Here is an 18967-nt window from a genome sequence, read left to right as displayed (position 1 = left end):
CAATAAGCACATTTATAGAACATTCTCTCTCAAAAAAGTGTATTCAGTATATCTGCCTCCAGCTCTTGTCACCACGCCAATAGCTTGCATAGATGTGAAGGCAGCAGAGCAGCCCTGGCCACCCAGCCCCATCTCAATGCCACGGATAGCAGGCAGGTGTGTGACATGAGGAGCCTGGTGCAAAGGTACAAGTCAGAGCCTACAGTCAGACCTCCTGCAAACCAGCAGCCCCACAACACCACTGATGAGTGACAACATGCCCAGAGCTCTTCAAAAGCAAGATCCTGCCTGAAATTGCATCACAGCCCTGGGCTCAGGAGCCACCCATCACTGGGGGCTGGAAGATGGCGCCAGGAAGAGATCGCTAAATATTGATGCTGTTCTTACATTCTCCATAGGTCTTTGTCATGACCACTGCTGGATAAGAGCTATGGAGCTAAGGCACACCTTTGACCCAGCACCTGACGTTGACTGATGAGTGATGGTGGCTTTAAGAATAAATAAAAAAGACAAATTGCAATGCTGTGACCTGTTGTAGGTAGCTATCCAAACAAATTCACAGGAGTTCTGCAAGTGCTGGAGCAAAAAAGGACATGGCTATAAATGCAGAAATATCTGCTGTCTACCCTCAACAGAGCATTTGCTTTTACAGCATCCTTCCTATCTTTTACATCTGCAGTGTTCGGCTACAAGCCAGCAGCACCTAGATATTTTACAGAAAAGTGAGGAACCATTTATGCCTAAAAATATATATGATGAGTAAGGACAGCAAAAATAAGCTGCACAATGACTGTAGTTAATATTTCTGCCTGCCCCTTAACGATGCAACCCCAGTGCCTCAGTTACAGGGGCTTTCCTAAACAATTTTTTACACGGATTGAATTTGTCAAGCTAGTCAAGGCAGAATTGCAGAAAATTAGTATTTACCTGTGTTGTAATACCTGGATCTGATCATACCAATTACACCTAATCACTACATTCAGTGTTTGGGGATGGGCACACAAACAAAAACGAGGAAGCGGAAACAGACGTAAGGCAGCAATGGAAAAACTTCAGGTCCAGCTTTCTGGATGGGACCCTGCCATGCAGCTCTGCAAAGAACAACTTCAAAGGTCTGGGTCCAAAGCACCTGCCACTGGGCCACTGTTTGGGATGCGAAGCCAAGAGGCAGAGCTGAACTGGGGAACAAAGCTCCACCGGGGTCGCAGGAGCAGAGCAGTACTTGTAGACACACAGCTGGGGCACAAGAGAAGCGAGTGATAGCAAAAGCTCCAGTGCTCTTCCATCCAAAACCTCTGGACAGCACTTCACCTGCAAGGCAAAATCCCTGGCAAAACAGAGTTCATCTGGAATCACGTGTCTAGGAAGCGCATGGTATTCTCCCATTTCTCAGCCTTTGCACCTCAGCTTCCTATTTGTTTTGAGGTGTCTCCTCAGTACAATTTGCATCCAAGAAATATGGTTAATGGGAAGAATTTGCATGACATACACAACTATCTGATAGAAAGGACCAAGGGTAGGTTTGAGCTGCTTCAGATTTGGGATCCTCACTCATAGGAGGATGTGGGAGGGCAAGGACCTGTCCTACAGGCGCCAGCCCACTGCTGCAGGCTACCCTCACACCCTTTAAACAAAAGTCAAGCTTGCTCCATCTTTAGAAATCAGACACAAATTGTTTGTTTGCCATGTCTCACTTCACACCTAGTTGCTCAAAGTGCAGCCCTGGTTCCTTCCTTCTACAAGGTCACTTTTGAAGAGCATTTCTTCCTTTAGATCTTTGAAATTCTGTGACTTTGGTTAGAAGATACTGGGGACGGGTCACCTAATCTCTTCCTTTGGCTAATGGAAGTCTCGCTCAGGACATCAAATATAAAGCCTAATTTTAAGCAAACAGACCAACAACAAAACACATTGCTGATGATGATATTGATTTTTTTTTTTTCCCCTGGTTTCTCAGCGTTTTGTTTTGAGAGGGTTTTTTGTTGTTGTTTGCTATTTATTTATTTTAGTAGAGTAAATGACATATTTCCAAAGGATTGAAAAGAGCATCTTTTAGCTGACAATTGAACTGAACATTAAATGAAATCTGCAAAGCCGTTTTTCCCATGCACAATCAGAAGCTGACAGACAAGGATGCACAGAGTGCATAAAAAAACACAAGCAAGCTGAGGGAGAAAGTGTAAAACAGTCATCCTGAATCAGCGCTGAGCCACTCTAATGGAATTAGGGTCACACTGACAGAAACACACTCAGATCACAGAGAAAATTTAATAATTTCTTACTGCAGTCTGTAAAAGCAGGAGAGGATTTGAAAGTGCTTTCTGCCAAATTAGCACTTCTCTATCGACTATTCCCCACACGTTCCCCCTCCTGTTCACCTTCTCCTCCAAACCCCTCACCGGAGAGGCCCCGAAAGCACCGGCCCCATCCTGCTTGCAGGGAGGAACCCAGGGAGCTGTGTGTTTAACCTCTGGATGCCCCTTCGATTCCTCAGTGCTGACGTTATTCAGCCCTGTGAACTCAGCTCCAGGAGCAGCATTGCAGTGCACCCGCCGCTAATTCCACTACACGATACATATTCAATCTGTTTTATCTCAGGCGTTAACGTCTCGCTGTCTGCCAGCTGCCTAATTGTCAGCAAGCTCCAACAGCCAGGCTGAATGTGTTGTGACAACAACAGCTACAAAGCACAGGCTGGGAAGGTAGGGACGCCCAGGTTCTGCAGCACCCAGCTGCTGGCAGAGGCAGCAACCCTTCCTACCAGTACCAAAGCGATGCTGCAGACTGACTCTAGGAACGCAGAGATAATCGTGCTCCCCTTACTGCATTACTTTTAATTGGAGAAACAGAGTAATTGGAGTAATTCGTGATCCAGAGCCTTGCCATCCTTCTGCTGTCTCCCAGCAGTACCACAATGGGAAAAAGAATGAATCACGGTGATACACCGGGCACAGCCAAATTCCATCAGGAATCCATTCAGACAAGTAAACTGCCATCAAGATGCTTAGGGGACAACAAAAACGAGGAGAGGACATATGAGGTGCTTCTTTATCAACATCCCTTTCTACCTTTTGCAGTAAGGTCCACCGTGCATTCTTCCCACCAGGGAGTTCTACCAGGACTCCCAAACACCATCTCCACTACTGTATTTTGCCCATCTCCACCACTGACAGCAGTATACAAAATAACAAGAAATTCATCCTGAAACTGCATAAACACAAAGGTTCCCTCAGTCACCTGGCCTTCACACAGCTCCCTGCCACTGGGAGCATGGGTGTTAAAAGTCAGTGGGACAAGAGAATGTATCAATTGCCAAAACACACAGAGCAACACTTTCCATTCAGGAAGACTTCAGTTAATCTACAGTGGCTGTAGCAGTTAAAAGGTCACTGTCCTCCAGATTTGCCTTGCAGATTAGGATAAAGTAATTCAGAGTCAGTCTGCACCAGAGAGAAAGGCATACATACTGATATGTTTGCTTCTCAAGACAGAAGTGTTGCACATCTGAGACATCAATATTTGGATCTGGGCCTGTGAAACAGGGCCAAGTTTCTTTACTTTAAGCATGTGGAAGCATTCCACAAAACTGGCAAACCATATCCACTACAGATTATCCTTAGACCAAGAACTGTCCTAGGATGTCTCAAACTCCACCAGCTTGTGCACAGCTGATGGAGGAATGCTTTTATTCTTTGCAGAGACCAGGATGACAATAATGAAAATTTTTTCATACCTCAAAATATTAAATATATACTTGTATATATAATAAATATATATACAAAATGGGATATAGAACATGGACTTAAAATAATCTAGATAAACATCTTCTAGCACCTCTAGTGATGGTAAGAATAGTGAATTTTCATCTTTCTTCACATCAATCCTAAATCCCCTCTCCAGCTTCTCCAAATTTACTCCTCCTCCTTTAGTCAAGGACACTGAAGAACTCCAGTCCATTTTCTCCACTCAGCCAGGCTCTTAATGGTATGGAGACCTCCTTCAGCTTTCACAAAATTACATCTTGATTACAAAGCCTGGTGACCAACTAAAGCTGGAGTGAGAGGCAGATGGCCGGTGGCAGTTCAGGAGGTGCATCACATTCACCTCCCTGCTCCATCTGAAGCATCTCAGGGGCCCAGGGTGTTTTCAAAGATACTGAATATTCACAGCTGCCTTAGAGCCTGCAATGAACATGTGAATGTTTGGCCATTCTGAAAAATGAGTCCTCCAAAATCATTATATGCTGGAGCAGAGAAGTTCTCAACAACACGCAGGTACGTGTGATATTAATATTAACCCCAGTACCGTGGCAGCTCATAGCAGGCTGCCCCACTCCATGCTGCCAGCAGAGAGCTACAAAGGCTGACTTCCTAAGAACATGCGTCTCTCCTCAGGTACCTGACATGAGCAGAGCACCTCAAGTACCACCACAGGAAACATTTGACTCCAATTGTTCTACAGGTGGAGGGCAGCTACACCAGAAAGTAAAGACTTGAATGTTTTCCCAGCAGTTTTCAATCACCCACTGATTCAGGAGAGATGTTTCAGTTCTACAGAAACTGTAAGAGCTGGTAAAAGAACAAAATAAAGTAACAGGGATTGCTTCAACCCCAGTACCCCTCTCTTCCTCCACCCCCCAATTTTCTTTACTCATCTATACACGTTAGCAACCAAACTGTCAGGTTATCTTGCAGCTACTACTGAAGCTACTACAGAAGCTCGTCCTGCGCTTGAATAAATGTTGCCAGCCTTTTTAGTTCTATTTGTGCCCCTTCACACACATACTGTTTATCTTCACTGCACACATTGGAAAACAAGATTTGGAGGGTTATCCCTTCGTCCTCAGTGTTGCCAGTACATACCCAGAAGTTTCAGTACTTGTTGAAAGAAAACTTGCAACACATTCAAGCCTTTAAAAAATAAATGTTACTTACTTTCAGCTCCTGCTTTAGCAGGTTCAGGCAGCATCAAGCAGCACAGGATGACTGCTAGCACAGTGAGTACTGAGACGCAGAAGTTAGGCACCATATTCCAAAGCAGAGCAAGTCCTCTTCAGTCTGAGGCAAGTGGTCAGAACATCCAGCGTTACAGACACAGACTTACTCCTGCAAACCAAAAGATGAAGAAAAGTGTTTAAATATGATGCATGCATTAACTGCTGACGTGCAAAACTAAACTGTAAAGACACAATTAAGACACAAATACAAATGAAATTTGACTATCTTTCCCGCTTGACCAGCATAGCGTCACACTAATACTCCACAATCCAGTAGGCTGTTTTTAAGGGACACGAGCCATAAAAACATCACCATCTTCAAGTCTGCTGTCAGATCCCGTTTCTAATACAGCCTGATAATATATCCTTTAGCTGTTCTCACTATGTTTGTACAACAAATAGTTCTGAAGATGCACATTACCAGAAACAGTGCCTTAAGTTCACATAACTCTCCTTGTCTGCCCAAGGGAGACATGCTCGGTTGCATACATATGGTGGTTTGTGGTCAGCTACGTTCAGCGCGGCTCGACTGGTGAACAACTGGTACAGAAAAGGACATCCTTTTGTAGCACCAACTGCACCTGCACCTCAGTTAGGTCTAAACAGGAGACAGAGCAGCTGAACAGAGTCAGCTCCCATTTCATAGGGCAAATGGGATGCCAGCAGAAAATAATGGTGAAATGCCTTTAAAGATAAGGTTTACCTAAAGTAAAGAGCTAAGCTTCATACTCTTCAAAAGGGATAGGAGGGACCATCTAAAAGGACAGAATTACCCATCTCCAAAACAAAGCAAAAAGTCTCAGTAATTGGCTCAACCTGAAGATCTGCTTGGATACAGAAATGCAAAAAATTCCTTGAAACCTAACCAGAAAGACAGGTATTTAAAAAAAAAAAAAGTATTTCTGTGTGTCTACATCCTTTATCTTTTCATGAGAATGTACTGTATTTACTTTAAAGACAAGAGACTAAGGTTCGCCTGTTCAATCAGACATTAAAGAAGCTAGTAAGCCCCATTCTCTCAAAGTGACAACATCTCGCAGGGACAGTGGCTCACTCTTTCAGCACTAGGCATCTCATCACAGGCTCAAAAGCCATTTAAAATATGTCAGTGTGTCTCGCCTTTGCTAAGCTGCAAGAACTACAGAATGTTACCAGTAGGGCACTAATAGCAAAATAAATCTCACGGTGGCATAGCTTAGCCTGTGATTCAGCAGCGTGCAGCAGGGCAAAGGGGCAACGACTTCAGACCTGAAGGCTTTCTAGGACCACAACCAGCAGTGCCTTGGTGAAGTCACCGGGAGGTGTACATGTAATTATCATGATTTTGGACTCTGTAAGTGTTCTTCAAGCAAAGTATCTGAGTGCATAGCCTGTACATGGAATGATATACATCTTAGTTTTGGAAGAGGTTTTTGAAAAATATGTTAAATATGACTTAAAAAAAAAAAAAAAGCAATTTTATGTTTTGCAGGATTTTTGAAAAGAGCAGCAGCTTACTTTTTTTTTTCGAGAACCACAAAGCTTTTGATGGAGGTGTGTATTACATGTTATGAACACGTTTACTTCTGACAAAGAGCGTTCAAAGAATGCCAGCAACCACAGCGTTCAGGGAAATCCACACAAAATCTCAAGAGAATCTACCTAGGCAAATATTTACATTGCATCGTACTAACAAACAGCAGATCATGATTCTTCTTCATTCTGTTACCGTATTTGCACAGTAAATCTTTTCACACGTTATAATATCACACAATACAAAGAAATCTTTATTTATGCAATGTCTTCTCCAGCCAAGACATCTGAAAATACTTTACAAAATAACCTAGTTCTAACCTAGATGCAGAGCGAATACTGATCATCTCATCCCGCTTTTATTATCTCAGTGAAAAAAAAATATCCAAGTGAGCTCAGCAGCAAGATTTTGAATACAGAAAAAGAGGCTCTTCATATCAGCCACACTGGGTTCTCCATTGCTCTTCAGCCTCCATATTCTCCTCTCTCTCTTGCCAAAGAATTACTAAGAGCGCCAGTGACACATCTTACACATCAGAGACAGGCAGCTGTGTCTTTATAACAACATCAGCTCTATTTTCAACAGGAAACCCAGTTCAGCCCCCAGGCGGGCTGCCCAGTGTCAGCCAGCCCTCCAGATAAGGCTCACAGGGGAATGGGAAGAAGCGTCCGGATTAAGAGTGAAGATTACAGCTCTAAATTCTTTATATCCAGTGCTAATTTGTGCAGTCTGGAGACACAAACTCACTGAAGCACACGTTGAGCAGCATTACATCTGGCTCGAAGGCACCAGAATCTTAAGCTGCCGCTCTTCTTGGGGAAAAAAAAACAGAGGGCTGAAATTACTGTGTCAAAACAAACGATGTGTATTAAACTCTTTCAGATTAGAGAATGTTTTACAGGTGGTGCTGAAAACATCTTTGGTATGTATCAGACCAGACTGGGGATGAATAGCTTTCAGAGAGCTTTTCCTCTTTCATTCACTTCCATTAACAACAAAAGTGCCCGATCTAATGGTGTATCTTGAGCACAGATTACTCAGAAGTCATGTGAATGGCACTGCCACTACCCTCATTCAGGAATAAATCTCAGGAACACAAAAACCTCAGCTAAAGAATAGGTCTCTTGATTTCTGTCTTTTTTCAGCTAATAAGATCAAGTTCGCTCCCATCTCCAGCTTGATGGATTTATAACTCTCCTCTGAAACCCATAAGATACGTGCAATGTACATCATGCAAAACTGATGAATTGCCAGTTACTCTAACCAGATGCCTTATAGATTTGATCTTTTTGCAAATGTTTAGTGCTTTATAATAATTTACCATCTAGTAAAATAAACCAGATTGTCCTATGCAAGACTGCTGTCTGTCCCTCCAAAGTTAATACAGCACCTTTGTTTCTTAACAGGAATAATCTCTACTTCCTCTCTCCAGAGTTGCTATCTATGAGAAACTTGTCTACATACAATATTTAAAGCCCTTAAATTGGAATGTTTTAAAATTTTATAAATCTGAGTGGCTGTCATTCTCTTTTGAAATTGAAAATATGAAAAAAGTTTCTCCAAGGGGTTCAGCTCTCTTATTTTTAGGAGTGAGGTGTTCTCTCCCTGGAGGACAGCCCAGTATTCAAAGGAAGGTGACAGAATGTGAGCTGAAGACCAACTCACCTTTCAAAAGCCAACATCACACTGATAATTTTGAACAGTAACCTTGAACTAAAGCTACAGGCTTCTTTTGTTTAAGGCAGAAAGACATTATAAGGAAAACGTGTTATAAGAAAAAAAGCTATAAAACCAAGTAATGTTGGTAGACACTGGTAATCAGCAAAACAGATTTTATAGAATCGGAGCTGCTTTGGTAGAACAAAGTCCAACAGCAAGCAATCAGCCAATGCTCTTAGACCCCTACTGTCTTCTTTGCCTTGACAATGCCACGCCTCCTCAAGCTGCTCTGTCTTGCACCTGAAGCTACCTCCTGTGCCCCACATGACCTCCCACCCCTCCTTTTGAAGGCTCCCTTTAACCTCACTGCTTTGAACATTCGACAACCGAGACTGCATCTGGGAGCTTGGGCAAATCAAACATAGATGTACATTCTCATTGCTACTTCTGCATCTGGTCCTGGCAGTATCATAAACCCAACACCATGTAAGGCAAAAGGAGGCTGCAGCTAAACATTCCAGATGGCTTTGTAAAATTCTCTCTTGCTAAACTCCATTCTCTGCTCCAAGCTCAATGTTAGAACTACCGAGCGCTAGTTTGGCAGAGAACTAGAAAGCTGGAAAGCACAACAAAAAGAAATAGCCAACTCAATTTAAATATAGCTGATTTTGCCCTAGGGCAGGTGGATGGAAAAGAGGAGGTCTCGAGAACACTTTTGAAACCTGCATGGTTTGATTCTTTCAGACAAGCAGAAAAAGCTGGACTCATTTAAAACAGAGCCAAGAATACCAATGGCTCATATGGTACTCGGAAATGCTGGCAATGAGCACGTCCCACAGGAAACTGCAAAGAGATTAGAAAAAGCAGTCAACTTTACAGAGTCAAGAAGAATTGCAAAGCAGTGCTGAATAGCTCATGTCCTCTATGAACTATTCTGGAAAATAAACTGAACTGAAGCAAGTGTTGTGTGGGTCACTAGCCATGAATGGCATGGGGAAGAAAAGCATCCCCAAAATAAGCAGGCCCATTCCAAAAAGAGGGACCAATGCACTGGAATGGCTTTGCACGTTGAAGCTATTTGCAACCTTACGTATCTAACAAGTCAGCACAAAAACTGTTCTCTGTACGAATCCCTGCAGTACATCCACAGAACTGCCAGGTTCAGTTTTTAGTACAACTACTGAAACTGTATTTGCTGGAGATGTGGTAAGAGATCCTCTAGGAAGGTAAGGCCAGTGCATAAGCAGTGACCTTGTCTGACCTAGAGACAGATCAGTATCTTTTCATAAAGAAGCTTGAAACAATCGCATTTGCTTTTCAAGGTGGAAACTTCTTACACTTTCTCTAGACCAAGGATGGAATATCAGAAGACATGAGGTGGGTGCCACCCAGCCACTTGCGAAAAAAGGGCTTAACCTATCTGCTTCTCCCAACTATACCACATGCACAAATTAAAAAAAGAAAACCCATTGACTTTAAGAACATGTAGGGGCAGCTTTACCTTTTAGACAAATACCCTGAAAGGCAGGTGATCTGCGTGTGATTTGAGGATCCTGATCAATGCAGTACTCTAGGGTCACACAACTGATGCTAATCAGGAACTGACCATGCAAGGAGGGGCTGCGTGCTGCACAGAGCTACGAGGCAGATATTTACTGCATTAAAGATGAGAACAATCACTGGCTACAGCTCAACTGCTCCGTACTGTATATAACTTCTCAGCTGCGCTCTGAATGAGGATGAAAGCCATGATGCACTGTATAATTCAAGGTCATCATATTGCACACATTACAAGTTGTAGGAGCACGGTTACATGAGAGTTAATGACTTCTGAACGTTTTACTTCACTACATTAGCATTCCTTTAGCATAGATTTCTTTGTGGTTTTCTGCAAGAAATACAATATAAAGAGACCTGGGGAGTAGAGCAATATGGCCAAAATAGACAAAATGAGTCTCATTCACTCCAACCTCCCACATGCAGGGAAAGCATTAGAGAAATTCATTGGAGAGTTACAGGGAAGACTGTAATACTAACACAGATTTGGGGAAGAACTTCATATGAACTTGCAGTCCAGTAAAGTGGCCAAAAGTTAAAGCAACTGCTACACCAGCAAAGGCATCACACCTCCAGACCCCAGGTGTGAACAGAGCTGGAGCATCAGATCCAAAACTCCCAACCATCTGGAGAGAAGGGATGAGCAAAGCAATTCAAGAACCAGGAAGGATAAAAAAATCTCTGTCAAGTGCTAGACAGACTGGCTAAGCAAGATGGGGATTTGATAACCATCTGTAAGCACACGAAGGATACAAACACCAAGAAAGGAGTGGAGGAGTGTAATTAGCCAGGGGCATACAACTGTGAGTAATGGAATGAGACAGTGCAAAAGAAACTGTGCTGAATATTCTCAGTAAATCCTACAAAGCAGAAGACAAAAGAGAGAACAAACCGCAGCATAAAAATCTTTCATCATCTCTTTGGATGGAAATTAAAAATTGGACAAAAAAAAAATACATATATGTTCCATAACGTCAGAAAAAAATATCCTGAATGCTGACAGATCGGTGTGGTGCTGGGACGTGGGGATATATCCAACAGCAATGAACAATCCAGTGATACTTGAAAAAGCTTTTCCTCCCCTGTTTCGGCAAAGTTTTAGAGACACTATGAAGACCTGAGCTGCTCGCTGGCCTGGCTGCAGACCTCTGGGACCCTGAGCCCAAATGCTGACCCACGGTGAGAGCAGCTGGAATGCGTAGGCTGAGAACGCACACCCAGCTCCTGGCCACGTCTGCTTCCAAAGATACTCCTTTCTAAAGGCGTTGCTGCCTGCAGACAATTCTAAATAAAAAGGAGGATTTCTTCAACTGAAACAAGGATTATGAAGGGCCCTGTTAAATAACTACAGCGATAAGTCAAAACGTCCACTTAAAAGATAGATCAGCCTTGAGTCTCGCAAGCCCAGCCATCATTCACGCTGAGCGCTAAGTACAGATCACTGTAGATCACCCTATCTGTGTGCTGAGGTTCTTAATGCCTGCTGTAAAGTCTCCTTAAAAGAAGCTAACTGTTGCATGCATATCACCCTTTCAACAGAGCTCTGACTGTGTTTATGGAACAGACAGAATCGCACAACCAGGTGCATGCAATGTTCGCGGCAGCGTGAAATCCTGCAGAAATTACAAATAAATTCAGCTATTCCTTCACTACTGGCAACTCCGCAAGGGGAGGAACGTGCTTCTGTATCAGCCACTCCCACGAAGCAAGAATCTCTGCACTTTTTCTACCAATGACTACAAACACAACAATATATTCGTAATTTAAATGGCCATGTAATTATAGGCTTATATTCAGCACAATGAAATGATTAAAATCACAAGGTACCAAGTTCTCTTCTCTAAATCCCAACTCCTTAGCATCAAGTTTCACACACCCGTGATGCACAGCAGGTTTTGAACTATAACAGGGAGGGAGAGCAGAGGAATACCATCTTCCTGGGCTTGGTGCTTAGGAGGCACTGCAGCTGACTGCTATTTACTGCACAGCTGGAGCACTGCTGCTCCTGCATCTGGCTTCAGCAATGTTGAACCCATCAGTTCCACATCTCAGACTGACAGGAACAGGCAAAGCTGATCAGACACATCCTGCAAGCACCAACACGACTCCAACCCAAATGGCAAGAATGTGAATGATGAATCAGACGAGGGATAATCTGTCCTTCAAGTATTTGTACGGTGCATGCTGGTTTCAGATGAAACTAAGTTCTAAACCAATCGTAATTCAAACTCAATCACTTAATAACAATGCTTTTGCTCTATTCACACATCTACTCAGCCCCTTTAGTGGCTTCAGTGTAGAAATTTTCCAGGGTTCTTCCGGATAATGAACAAATTGTAGCCTGCTCACTGCATCTCAAGCATTTACATTTCAAGCAACTACTGGGATGGTTTTCCTTCAGAGAATCCATGAAAGGCAGCCCCTACAAGAACATGATCTTTCAAGCGTTTTGTTATTTTCTCTATTTTTGCTTCAACCACAGTAAAAGGTACATAAAGAACTTTCATCTGAAAAAGTGTCTCTTTTCAACGAAAAATCCCTTACTTTTGCTGTAAGTTCAGCTATGTTTTATATAATGTAACACACTACTAGGGTCTGCTCAGTTAATGCTTTCAGATTAATAGCTTATTCCAAAGCTGCTTTTGCCAAGACCTCAATTTCTGAAATTTGCTTATCTTTTATATTTAGAAAGGCCGGGCACGGTACTAGTGCTAAGTCCTCCATTACGTTTTTAGCAGTTAAAAATTGATGCAAAGAAGTCATTTCCCTTTTTAGCAGTACCTTTTCTTCCTTAATTGCCGCCTTTAACCTCCCATCATCTGGTAAGCCCACATTTCATGCAAGACAATGGGTGATGATTTGCTTAAATTATTTATCTTCTACTTATAGATGTTAGTTCTCCAAAGTCCATCTTGGATCTTTCAACTCTTTTATGCTTATTATGCTTTCTACTCTCTACTAACAGTACACAGGAGCTGGATTTCCACATTCTGAAGCACTCCTGCTCGAGCAGCTCCTCAAACCTGCCATCGAGCTAATGCCAACTTTTCCCAGCCTTGCTAACTTCTTTTTCCAGCTTTTCTTTCTCACGTTCCATTATGGTTTCAAACCACATCAATGAACTATTGCACTATTCTCTCCACTTGTTTTCTGCTCTTAACACTTAAATTTAGACATTCTTTGAGTATTGCTCCCTTTCTTTAAGTTCTCCATTCTGAAGCTGTCATTCTCACATTTTGATCTCCAAGCCACTGACAGCACTCATTGCGCTGTGTGCACCACGGTCATGGTTGCTCATGAAGATATGCACAAAGATTCCACCAGCAACTTTAACTTGACTGATTTTCACCAGCAGCTTGATAGATGTTAATTCCGAGCACCTCCACGTGTCTGGAGCTATCTGAAACCAGGCTACAGGAAGCGTGCACAACAAAGCCTCCATCCACTACCTCTCAGCCACCACCATTGGTGGCAGCATAGAAAGGACTTACTGCTCTGATTCTGCTAACACAGATAATTACCCTTCTTCACAGGTCCACCAAGCTTCCAGCAAGTTCCCAGACACATCTCAGCAGCCATCCTTGCTAGACACAGCAACCACTAGAACAGCTGGTGGCATCACTGCATTAGATTGGACCCAAGCCCCAGCCAGTCCCCACTAAGCCCCAGCCAGAGCCCTCCTAAGCCCATGTCCTGCAGCTCCAGTGCACAGGAGGAGGCACAGCAGCAGGCTGCCACAGGGCAGGATTCTCCCTAACACCATCACAGAAGACATCTTATGCCATACTGGAGGGTTTATGTATCCAATTAAACTTTCTGTAATTCTCATTTTGTGAAACTATGAACATTTCGGCACTACATTTTGGAATTGTTCCCTCCTAAAGGGTTTTGAAGTTAATTATATCTTAGTTGCTATTACTGCCTCAACCACAGATACTGCTTGAACCCTATTATTGTGTGTATTACTGAGGGCTAAAATAAGAATAGCTGCTGCTTTGGTGTGCTCCAGAGCTAGCCTTTCCAAGAAACTGCTTCTCTAACCTTTGCCCAAACATTCTGTGTGCTCAGTTTATATGCAGGTAGTTAACGTAGCCCAGTAGGGTAAATGAGCTTATTAGATTTATTAAACTGAATTCTCTCTGTGCAGAACGCCCCCAGCATCCTGCAGTCCTCTGGCTCTGGAGGCATGTGGCTGTTACCATGGAAGACAGCACCCAGAAATTCCCTCTGCAACTAATAAGCAACAACTATGAAAGCACAAGTCTCATGCAATTGCATTCTGTATGAAAAATGAAAGCTGTTCCTGTAACCTATAAAGAAACAGAGACGCAATCAAGCTTATTACAATAAGATGCTAAATTTATGATTACTCTTTTTTTCCTCCCTGCTCAAGCTCATTCTCTTTCCCGTGTGAGAATAAAATACCCTCTGAGGTAGCACATACATAGATCGCTCCAGAAGTAATGCCTCCTATTTATTTCCATGGAAACTATAACAGATACAAACAGCACTATTACTCTACTTGATAGAGCAAATTCTCAACTACAAAACACTATTTTTCAACACAGTGGCCACCATTAGCTGTGCATTTCTGCTAGCAATAAACAAGAGCCTGCACACAATGCTCACAGAAATCTGCACCAGCAGAGGTGACCCAGCTTTTCACAGCTGTTATGACAGCATTGTCGCTACGAAAATGTTGCTCACACAGCCCATCATTCATCAGCCCAAACAGACAGACAACAGAAGGTGCCCAATACCAACAATAGAGTAGGTATGGGAGGAGACCAACAATACCAACAATAGAGTAGGTATGGGAGGAGAGTCCAGCCAAGGCTGGCAGCGTGCTCCACAGTCTTCAAACTGGAACGGGACCTGGTCTTATAGTGTTGCAAGAGAAAGGCTGTCTTCCACTACGGCTTGATGCTGTATGTTCAAAGCCTTCAGCTCAGTCAGAACTGTGAGGTAGTGGTCAGAGTCATTGGTTTGTCTGGGTTCCCAGAAATCGAGAAGGATCAGCCCTTTCCTATCCCAAAGGACAGTGCGCATCACTCTACCCATCGAGGGCCAAATCTTGAACTTTTCCTTCTATGAGGAATTGACATGTCACCTCTCTGTGGACCCACCTTTGACATCCTGGCGAACAAAATAAAGCAGGAGGCACTACCTTCAGAGCAACCCCCCCCACTATCCCATGTCCACGACATATTAAAGGCATGCAAATAAACATCAAGGCCCAGGCATAACACAATGCTTATTTAAGATGAAGAATCAAGAGATCTGTAAATTAAGAAATCCTGCACTGATAGTACAAGTCAGTCTCCTAGCAGCATCCCAGGCCAGACCAGGCTTTCACACCATGCAACAAATCCCAGAACTCTGCACAGTCAAGCAAGTAAAAGTATTTCCCTGCTCTCATTTCTGCACACACTGCAGTGAGCCCACAGGCATGGAGCACACCCTGCAGCATGCACGTGGCTGCAGGTAGTGATGCACCAGGTGCTGCAGATTCACAAGGCCTGCACCTTATCAGGGATGCACAACCTCATCTCCGGCAGACTGAAGAGATGAGAAAAGGTGGGAGGCTAAAAATATTCTGTACATTTTAATGAGCCTGTGCAATTGCCTCTCCCAGCCTCAAAGAAATCCCAACCACGCAGCATTCAAAGTAAACAGCATTACCTGTCAGGTAAGCAGGGCACACGGCCACCCGCGCACTCTTGTCACCGTTCCCTCCTACGTACCTCCTATGGACCCCATGCACCACATCATCTGATATAAATGTATATGGTCTTTTTATTTAGACATCATGCATTGTTTTTGGTTCAACCATAGCTTTGGTATTGAAAAGAAAACAAACAAAATCACCCCTGCTTCTTTAAGAAGGTAGCCTTAAAATATTTATATATATTTTATGTATATATGCTCTGTACCAGTGGAATGGTATCATGCAAATAGCAGAGTCAAGATTAAGCTGAATTCTAATAAAAGATCCACCTGAAAAAAAGCGACGTACCTCATAGAAAACCTGCCCTTTTGCAATGGAGTCTTCTGCCAATAGCAGATGGAAAGACCTTTAGAAAATAAGACAACCCATATGCCACATCCAGGAACCTCACAGCTTTGCTACTGAAATTATCCCCTCTCCTTCCAGGCCATCATCCGTACATGCCCTTCGGTAGAAGTGAGTAGGTCTACCTAAAGTGCAGCTACTTGGAATAACATTCAGTAAAATCTAAGGAAAGAAAATTACCACTAGTTGTTTCTTTAATCCATTCGTACATTAGTGTGCTGAAGAGCATACTTGGAGCCAATGAAATCTGATTCAATGTACAATTTACACTACTTAGGAGGAAAGCTATTTTAATTTTGTCAGTTGCCAGAATGTAAATCCTGAAGGCAAAAGCTTTCAGCAAAAAAAGCAGAATAGCTCTTCAAGGGGAAAGATGCTACCCAGCTCAGTGAAAAACAAAAGAAAGGTTAAGCACAACCTGGTTAAGCACAATTCCATGGCAAGGAGACAGTCCTTGGTTCACACACGGCTGCTAGGCAGTCAGCATGAGACACACCACCTTGCTCACTACATCCAAATACAGCACACCAACAGCAGCCAGAACAACTCCTCAGCTGCCAACGAGCAAGTGCTCCAAGGCCCTCAGCAACATACAGTGAGTGTGCTCCAAGTTTTAGGCATTTACTTTAGGATATGCAGTGTCACCAGATGTCCAAGGTTTTTCTTACCTGCAGACCAGTGCCTCAAAGGAGTTTTAATAACACTCCTTCTGGAAGCTCATCTGCTCAAGTTCATCAACTTGAACTGCCAAACCATGCTTGCGCTTGTACAGTACTCAGCATTCTATTAACCATGGTAGCTGCAATCTAGTAATAACAATCTACAGTGTAACAGATTTTTTAAGTCCCAAGTCATCCACGGACAAAGAACTGGCTGCAGGATCAAGTCCAGAGAGAGGTGATCAATGGCTCAATATCTAGATGGAAATCAGTAATGGGTGGTGTCCCACAGGGGTCAGTGCTGGGACCAGTATTCTTTACTACCTTCATCAGTGACACTGACAGAGGGATTGAGTGCACCCTCAGCAAGTTTGCTGATGACACCAAGCTGTGGGGTGTAGTCAACACACCAGAGGGACAAGATGCCCTCCAGAGAGATCCTAGACAAGCCTACAAAGCAAACCACATCCTGGGCTGCATCAAAAGCAGCATGGCCAGCAGGGCGAGGGGGGTGATCCTCTACCCTGTGCTGGTGTGGCCTCACTTGGAATACTGCATCCAGATGTGGAATCCTCAGCACAGGAGAGATATAGATCTGTTGAAGCATGTCCAGAGAAGGGCCACAAAAATGATCCATGGAATGGAACAACTCTTCTATGAGGACCAGCTGAGAGAGATGGGGCTGTTCAGCCTGGAGAAGAGAAGGCTGCAAGACGACCTGATAACATCCCTTCAGTATCTAAAGGGGAGCCACAGGAAAGAAGGGGACAGACTCTTTAGTGGGGTCTGTGGTGACAGGACAAGGGGAAATGGCTCCAAGCTCGAAGAGCGTAGATTTAGGTTGAAAATAACAAAAAAGCCTTTTACAGTGAGGATAGTGAGGCAGTGGAACAGGTAGCCCAGAGATGTGGTGGATACCCCATCCCTGGAGGCTTTCAAGGCAAGGCAGAATCTGACCCCGGGCACCCTGATCTAGCTGTGCACGTCCCTGTTCATTGCAGAGTAGTTGGACTGGATGTCCTTTAAAGGTCCCTTCTAACTCTAAGGATTCTATGATTGGTTGCCTGCTTGCTTAAGAGCTTTTCTCAGTGCAAGGCACCATGCGCTGCCAAGGGCCAATAAGCAAACCCAGATGCACCTCACTCTTCCCATCATAGAACCCCAGTGAGCAGATCCCTACATTTCCCTTCCTACTGAACAAATCTGGTACTGGAGCTCATGGCCTTTGCTGTTGACCTTCATTAAGTACATGGATGCTGCATCGCTCAAATCCTCCCAGCAACACAATGCAAGGCACACTCTCTTCTTGAGAGCTCTTTGCTTTTATCCTTGTGGTTTTTAATAATTATGCAGATACACAAAGAGCTTGCAATCAGTGTACTTTAAATTAAATTTTAACCAATTTATAAAGTATTAAAACCCACAATTTTTTATAACATTTAAATTGCAATATTACAGAATTCATCTGGTACCACCTAATTATAATTCTAAATGAGCAGCAATTAACAAGCTATTTTATGGTGCCTAAGTCCAAAATAAACAAGGTCAGGACAGTCCTGCAAAAGGAGCTGTGCCTTTGGGATGCACTCATTCCCCTCCCTCTGCATCAGAGCATTCCATTCTGGAAACTATAGATAGCATCACCCACCAAGTACAGGGCTTGCAGTACTGCAGGAGCCTTGCTGGAAGTGAAGCCTGCCAACATTACAGCGCTGCTGGGGAAGGTAACAGCAGCCCCAGTGCGAGAAAATACCCTCACACACCAGGAAGCAAAGACTCAAAAATGGAATGGGTTGAAGCCAGGGGAATGAAGGGGTCTCTCCTTCATGCAGAAGCCAGCAACGCTTACTGTTCGAAAAAATGAGTTCATCTTGGCATGGAGCATATTTTGAATCTACTCAACACTTAGAAGGAAGGCTGAACTGAAGACAGCCACCAATCTCAGGCCAGAAATTCCAGGACATGTCCCGCTGACTTGGATGCTGTCCCAGAAATTTCTTAGAAGATGTCAGCTCCTTTACACCCTGGCTACTAAATTAAATCCCTCTGCCTGGTTAGCATCTACGGAAGGTTTTAAAAGTCGCTATATAAGAAAGATGTCCCATCAACAGCATTTTACAGGTCAATTAGCAAAGGTCCAAAGCCCAGAGCATTTGCTTTATTTTAGGTGACAGAAGAGGCTTAAATTTTTTTTCTGTATTACATTATTTCAAAAGTGAAGTTCTTTGAGTCAAAACGTGAGGGGAAAAAATATCAAATCTAAATCACACGCAGCATACAAGGTGATTTCCTCTTCTCAGAGTAAAGAAAAGGCTCCTGAAAAGGGCTTTGTAACTGACTCGTGTATCTGCCTTCTGTTTTTCCCTTTACTATGTGTTCCCTGTCTTTTAGTGAAACTGAATCTCCAGGCTCCCAGCAAACAGCACCAGGAGAACAGGGGCCATTCCCCACTGCAGCAGGCAACAGAGCAGGCACTCACCACACACAGCTGGCATCTTTTCTGCCTGCAG

General features: G+C 43.4%; 1 long non-coding RNA gene across 1 annotated transcript in view; it reads right to left on the bottom strand.

The window, feature by feature from the left end:
• Nucleotides 1-4934: 4934 nt before the first annotated feature.
• The window catches only part of LOC109369345, a 41309-nt gene continuing 27276 nt past the window's right edge, over nt 4935-18967 (bottom strand). The window contains exon 2 of the long non-coding RNA XR_004160827.1: nt 4935-5105. This is a non-coding gene — a long non-coding RNA (uncharacterized LOC109369345). The remainder of the gene's footprint in view (nt 5106-18967) is intronic.

The sequence above is a fragment of the Meleagris gallopavo genome, chromosome 10 (genome assembly GCF_000146605.3).
Source record: "Meleagris gallopavo isolate NT-WF06-2002-E0010 breed Aviagen turkey brand Nicholas breeding stock chromosome 10, Turkey_5.1, whole genome shotgun sequence".
NCBI classification, from domain to species: Eukaryota; Metazoa; Chordata; class Aves; order Galliformes; family Phasianidae; genus Meleagris; species Meleagris gallopavo.
The sequence above is the reverse complement of the archived record's forward strand: the minus strand, read 5'-3'. Positions and strand labels throughout refer to the sequence as shown.